Source organism: Triticum aestivum, chromosome 1D (assembly GCF_018294505.1).
Source record: "Triticum aestivum cultivar Chinese Spring chromosome 1D, IWGSC CS RefSeq v2.1, whole genome shotgun sequence".
Lineage (NCBI taxonomy): Eukaryota > Viridiplantae > Streptophyta > Magnoliopsida > Poales > Poaceae > Triticum > Triticum aestivum.
In genome coordinates this window covers 125,703,049-125,709,154 of record NC_057796.1, presented here as the reverse complement: position 1 = coordinate 125,709,154, position 6,106 = coordinate 125,703,049, and positions in this window count along the sequence as shown.

Here is a 6,106-nt window from a genome sequence, read left to right as displayed (position 1 = left end):
AGGCGCGCCCCCTACCTCGTGGCTTCCTGGTGGCTTTCTTGACGTAGGGTCCAAGTCCTCTGGATCATGTTCGTTCCAAAAATCACGTTCTCGAAGGTTTCATTCCGTTTGGACTCCGTTTGATATTCTTTTTCTGCGACACTCTGAAATAGGCAAAAAAACAGCAATTCTGGGCTGGGCCTCCGGTTAATAGGTTAGTCCAAAAAATGATATAAAAGTGAATAATAAAGCCCAATAATGTCCAAAACAGAAGATAATATAGCATGGAGCAATCAAAAATTATAGATACGTTGGAGACGTATCACCCAACACTCAACTCTCTCTCACAGGATTTGGATTTGGTGGAAGAAGATTTGAGTGGAAAGCAACTTGGGGAAGGCTAGAGATCAAGATTTATATGGTTGGAATGGAATATCTTGACTTCAACACAAGTGTAGGTGGTTCTCTCTCAGAAAATATGTGTTGGAAGTGTAGGCATGTTCTGATGGCTCTCTCCACGAATGAAGAGTGGGTGGGGGGGTATATATAGCCTCCACACAAAATCTAACCGTTACACACAAATCACCAAACTCGATGGGACCGATTCAAAGAACTCGATCGGACCGATTTGGTTCATAATGTGACCGTTAGGTGTTTCGGTGGGACCGACACGTCAACTCGGTGGGGCCGATATCATTAGGGTTAGGGCATAACGTAATCTCGGTGAGACCGATTACACAAACTCGGTGAGACCGATTTTGGTAATAGACTAACAGAGAGTTGGTCAGGCAAACTCGGTGGGACCGATTCGCTCATCTCGGTTGCACCGAAACGTTACGAAAAGGAAACGGAGTGTTTGCATTGCAATCTCGGTGGGACCGATCGCTCATCTCGGTTTGACCGAAACATTACGAAGGGAAACAGAGAGATTACAATCCCATCTCGGTGAGACCGAGATCCCTATCGGTGAGACCGAATAGACTAGGGTTTCTAACAGTGGCTATGTCAACTGAACTCGATGGCTCCGGATATGAAATTTCGGTGGGGCCGAGTTGGACTTTTTGGTTTGGGACATATGTGGATATGAGAAAGTAGTGGAGAGTTTTGGAGCATATCACTAAGAATTTTGAGCAAGAACCTCATTAAGCAACACCTCATCCCTTCTTAATAGTATTGGCTTTTCCTATAGACTCAATGTGATCTTGGATCACTAAAATAGAAAATGTAGAGTCTTGTGCTTTGAGCTTGAGCCAATCTTTTGTCCTTAGCATTTTGAAGGGTCCACTTTCTAATCCATGCCATGCCAATCATTGAGTTTTCCTGAAATATTCATCTTGGAATAACATTAGCTCAATGAGCTATATGTTGTTAGGAATTACCAAAACCACCCAGGGATAGTTGCACTTTCAAGGTCGCATGCACCCAACTAGTGGTACTAGACGTACGACTACTTTTTCCCTAAAAAAGAGGTACGGGTACTCAGTACTCCTATTCTATCAACACGAGTCCCACTGACAACAGCGTTCGTGCTACAGCTAGCTCTTCTCCCTCGTTTCTCTCTTCTAATTCTAACTCAGCCGACGCGCGGTGGGCGGGGTGGGGATTTGCTGATGGTCGGTTTGCTCAACTACGGCCCCACCTGAAAGTGAAAATGTTACGGCTGGACTAAAAATGCCATACACTAATAAGAAATTAAGGCCACGAGGCGATGCAGTGCTGGTTACAGGAGGCAAGAAGAAAGATGCATCCATCAACGGCGTCCACCTCCTCGACTCAGGGCGCTGAGCCACCGAACGGTGGCTAAGTAGCATCGGCTTTCGTGGCCAGGTCGATGTGCTTATGAACAATGGCATCCAAAGATTCCAGCCGCTGGAAGAAGGCTAAGGTCTTTCTGTGCTTGCTGGCCTTGTAGTGGCCTATGTAGATGATTTCCTCATAGATGTGGATGTGTAGGTCGACAGTTTCTTGCATGGCGAGGCGCTGCACGGCGAGCGCGGCCTCGAGGTGCACATTCTTCGTCGCGACCTCCGGCACCTGCAGGGCCACCAGGGCTTGAAAGAGTTCGTCACCATGGAGGCTAATGAGGGTGGCAGGCAATGAGGAGCCTATGCGCGCGGGCTGGAGGAGTACGGCAAGGTCGTCCGCGCGGTTCTTGGCGGTGGTGAACTTGCGGATGGAACGGACCATCATGTCGTCCATGCGAGAGGCGAAGCCGGCATCGGCGAGGGCTATGACACCGGCGATCGCCAGCACCGTCTGTAAACGCTGCTCGGTGCGGGGCCGCAAGCCGACGACTTTGATGATCTGGCACAGCCGACTGCCGCTCGCGTCCATCGCCTCCACAGGTGCTTGTGGCTTCTGGTCACTTGGTCTTGGGTTGGAGTGAGCAGTGTTGCGCAGAGACTAGGAGTGGATGGATTGGAGTGTTGGGGCACCTTTATATGAGAGTCCAAACTGTGTTGCATTCACATCATGTTGGCTCTATTCTGCTTCTCCAATTAATTCCCTCTACATGCTAATTGAGGATGCATCATTGATCGTTCAACGTCTCGGGAACCGCTACCCTCTCCATCCTTGGCATTCAAGCCGTATCAATGTAAATGCGGGTCAAGAAGAGACTAGTCATTTACTACATTGTGCATCGCGACCGTGTGGGGCTGCGATGCGAACGGCACAGGCATGTTGTACTTGTTCCACTTTCTCCTTTTGAACTCGTGACTTGTAGTAACACTCAGTTTTGAATATATAAGTTTGGTTGTCGCACCAATATATACAGTACTCCCTCCATGTAGGTTGGGTAACTGAAGTCAAAATTAGACACAAAACATGATGGTGACGGACCAGTCTACCTCTGTCCTGCTTTATTGCTCCCTGTCGTAATCTGTGCCAAATTTTGACCATAAATTTGACTAACAAAAGGTTCATGCATGTCACCAAAATTAAATCATTGAAAACTATGTTCAAATACAAATCAAATGATATAATTTTTGTTGACATGCACTAACATTTTGTCAGTTAAATCTTTGGTCAAAATTTAGCACAAATTACAAAAGGGACTAATAAAACAGGACCTAGGTAGTACACCAGGACGAAGATAGTGATACTACATATAATTAACGCGAATAAGAGCAAGGGATCACACATGTCATTTACGACTGGAATAAAAATGACATACACTAATAAAACATTAAGGCCACAAGGCGATGCAGTGCTGGTTACAGGAGGCAAGAAGAAAGATGCATCCATCGACGACGTCCACCTCCTCGACTCAGGGCGTCGGCCCACCGAACGGCGGCTAAGTAGCAGCGGCTTTCGTGGCTAGGTCGACATGCTTCTGAACAATGGCGTCCAAAGATTCCAGCTGCTGGTAGAAGGCCAACGTATTTCTGTCCTTGTTGGCCTTGTAGTGGCCTATGTAGACGATTTCCTCGTAGACGTGGATGTGTAGGTCGACGGTTTCTTGCATGGTGAGGCGCTGCGCGGCGAGTGCGGCCTTGTGGTGCACATTCTTCATCGCGACCTCTGGCAGCTGCAGGGCCACCAGTGCTTCAAAGAGTTCGTCACCTTGGAGGCCGATGAGGGTGGTAGGCAACAAGGATCCTGGGCGCGCAGGCTGGAGCAGTATGTCAAGGTCGTCCGCGCGCTTCTTGGCGGTGGTGAACTTGCGGATGGAGTCGACCATCATCTGGCACATGTGAGAGGCAAAGCCGGCGTCGACGAGGGCTATGATGCCGGCGGTCGCTAGCACCGTCTGGAAACGCTACGCGGCGCGGGGCTGCAGGCCGGCATCTTGGACGATCCGGCACAACCGACTGCCGCTCGCGTCCATCGATGCCATGGGTGCTTGTGGCTTCTGGTCACTTGGTCTTGGTCTTGGATTGGAGTGGGCAGTGTTGCGCAGAGACTAGGAGTAGATGGATTGGAGTGGTGGGGCGCCTTTATATGAGAGTCCAAACTGCATTGCATTCACATCGTGCTGGCTCCATTCTACTTCTCCAATTACTTACCTCTACATGCTAATTGAATCCAGAGGCATCATTGACCATTCAATGTTTCAGGAACTGCTACCCTCTGCCTCGTTGGCATTCAAGTTGTATCAACGTAAATGCATGTCAAAAAGAGACTAGTAAGTAGTAGTATACTCAATATTGTGCACCGCGACCAAGGCGGAGAGGAAAACAAGAGAACTATGTATTTGTTTACGGTATAGATTCACTCATTTTGCTTCGTATGTACTCATTTAGGGTGTAGTCACTTGTTGAAATCTCTAGAAAGGCAAATATTTAGGAACGGTGGGAGTAGTCCCTCCTTTCTAGTTTACAGGGCTATACTATTAAGAGCAAGTAAAATAGTTGGCTTATAGCCTGCTTACATGGCAATTTTGTCTCATGCAAGAGCCTGGCTATATGCGTGCTCCAAGGCAAATGCAATAAATGCGAGGAAAGGGATAGAGAGAAGATGAGAGGCTAAGCTTGTTGTATATGTGTTCGCTATAAATGATATGGCAACACTAGAAATCGCCACAATAACCGTAAGATCTGCATCCGACGGTGGCACCTATTGGACGCAAACAACAGTAGAAAAGAATTGCCACAAAACTGCCGCACCACGCCCCACCCCTAGACAAAGACTGCCACGCGAGCGTTCGCAACTGCCACGTTCGGGTTGCGCTTGGCTCTTCGCCTCTTCGAGAAGACGAACAATGATGTCACTACTTCTACAGTATCGAATCAACTGCTGCATGTCCGTCCATCGCGTGCGGGAGGGATAGCTTGTTGTAGTAAGCAGAAGTTTGTCCTTGTCTGCGAGCCACCGCGCGCATGGGCGAGGGACAGGGCGTACTAGTAGTAAAATCAAGCTTCTCCTCGTTGTACGAGTTGACGCGACACATCATAGCACTGGCCCCACATGGTTGCCTCTAAACTTGGCTAAAAGACCTGCAGTGTACAATATATTTGCTGCAACCTCTAACATTTACCCCACCATAAATTAAAATATATATATTCCTGTCTTGACCAGATGAGCGTGCAAACTACAAACACCAGGATGACAGGTAGGGCCAGAAGATTATTTTAATCAAAAAATGCTTCAAGGCGGCCTCATAGCATGGAGCCGACTCCAACGATTTTAAGCTTAGAGGCACGATACACGCTATCCTAGACTATGTTACTATACTACCTCCCCTACACATGAAATTGCCACACGAGCGTTCAGGTTGCGCTTGGCTCTTCGCCTCTTCGGGAAGTCGAAAAATGATGGTACTACTACAATGGAGTACTACTAGTATGCTTCTGGCCATCTGACACCGAATGAACTGCTGCATGTCCACCGCGTGCGGGAGGGAGAGTGTGTAGCGAAAGCTTCTCCTAGTCCTGCGAGCCACCATGCTCATGGGCGAGGGAGAGGGCATTGTAATCAAACTTCTCCTTATTGTACGAGTTGAAGCGACACATCAAAGCAGTGCACTCGATATATTTCAATAATTTGCGCTTACCGATGCATTAATTACAACGCATGCATGATGTGACTTTCCTTTTGATACTTGCATGTGTTGAGTTAATGCACCTTGAAGTAGTATGAATATGTGATGGTAAAACTTTCTAATGCCCCAGCCCTAAAGCAAGAGATGGTTGTGCACGAGGAGGGCGAAATCATGCTGACGGAACAGGACCCGGCGATGGAGCTCTCTATGGTCTCTATGGACCTCACCTTGCTCCACTGCCCCTTGTGCCTCCGCCCCTTGAAGCCTCCAGTGTATGAGGTTTGAATACACCTCATCCATTCAGCTGATCAAGCAAGGTGCAGGTTTCTTGATTGATGTGTTGTTCGATTGATTTGTGTAGTGCAAGGGAGGGCACCTGGCCTGCGTGGACTGCCGCCGCGAGCGCCCCGGGAACCAGCGGTAGTGCCAGAAGTCTGAGCGCGGTGGCGGCTTCGACATGCGGAACACGGCGATGGATGCCGTCCTCTCCTCGGTGAGGGTGGAGTGCCCGCATGAAGGCTGTGGGGGTCTACGTCACTTACCACAAGCTCGCCGATCACCAGAGCGTGTGTCCGCTCGCGCCCTGCAAATACCCCGTGCCCATCTGCGGCTACGAAGGCCCGCCGCCAGTGCCCCCCCACCACA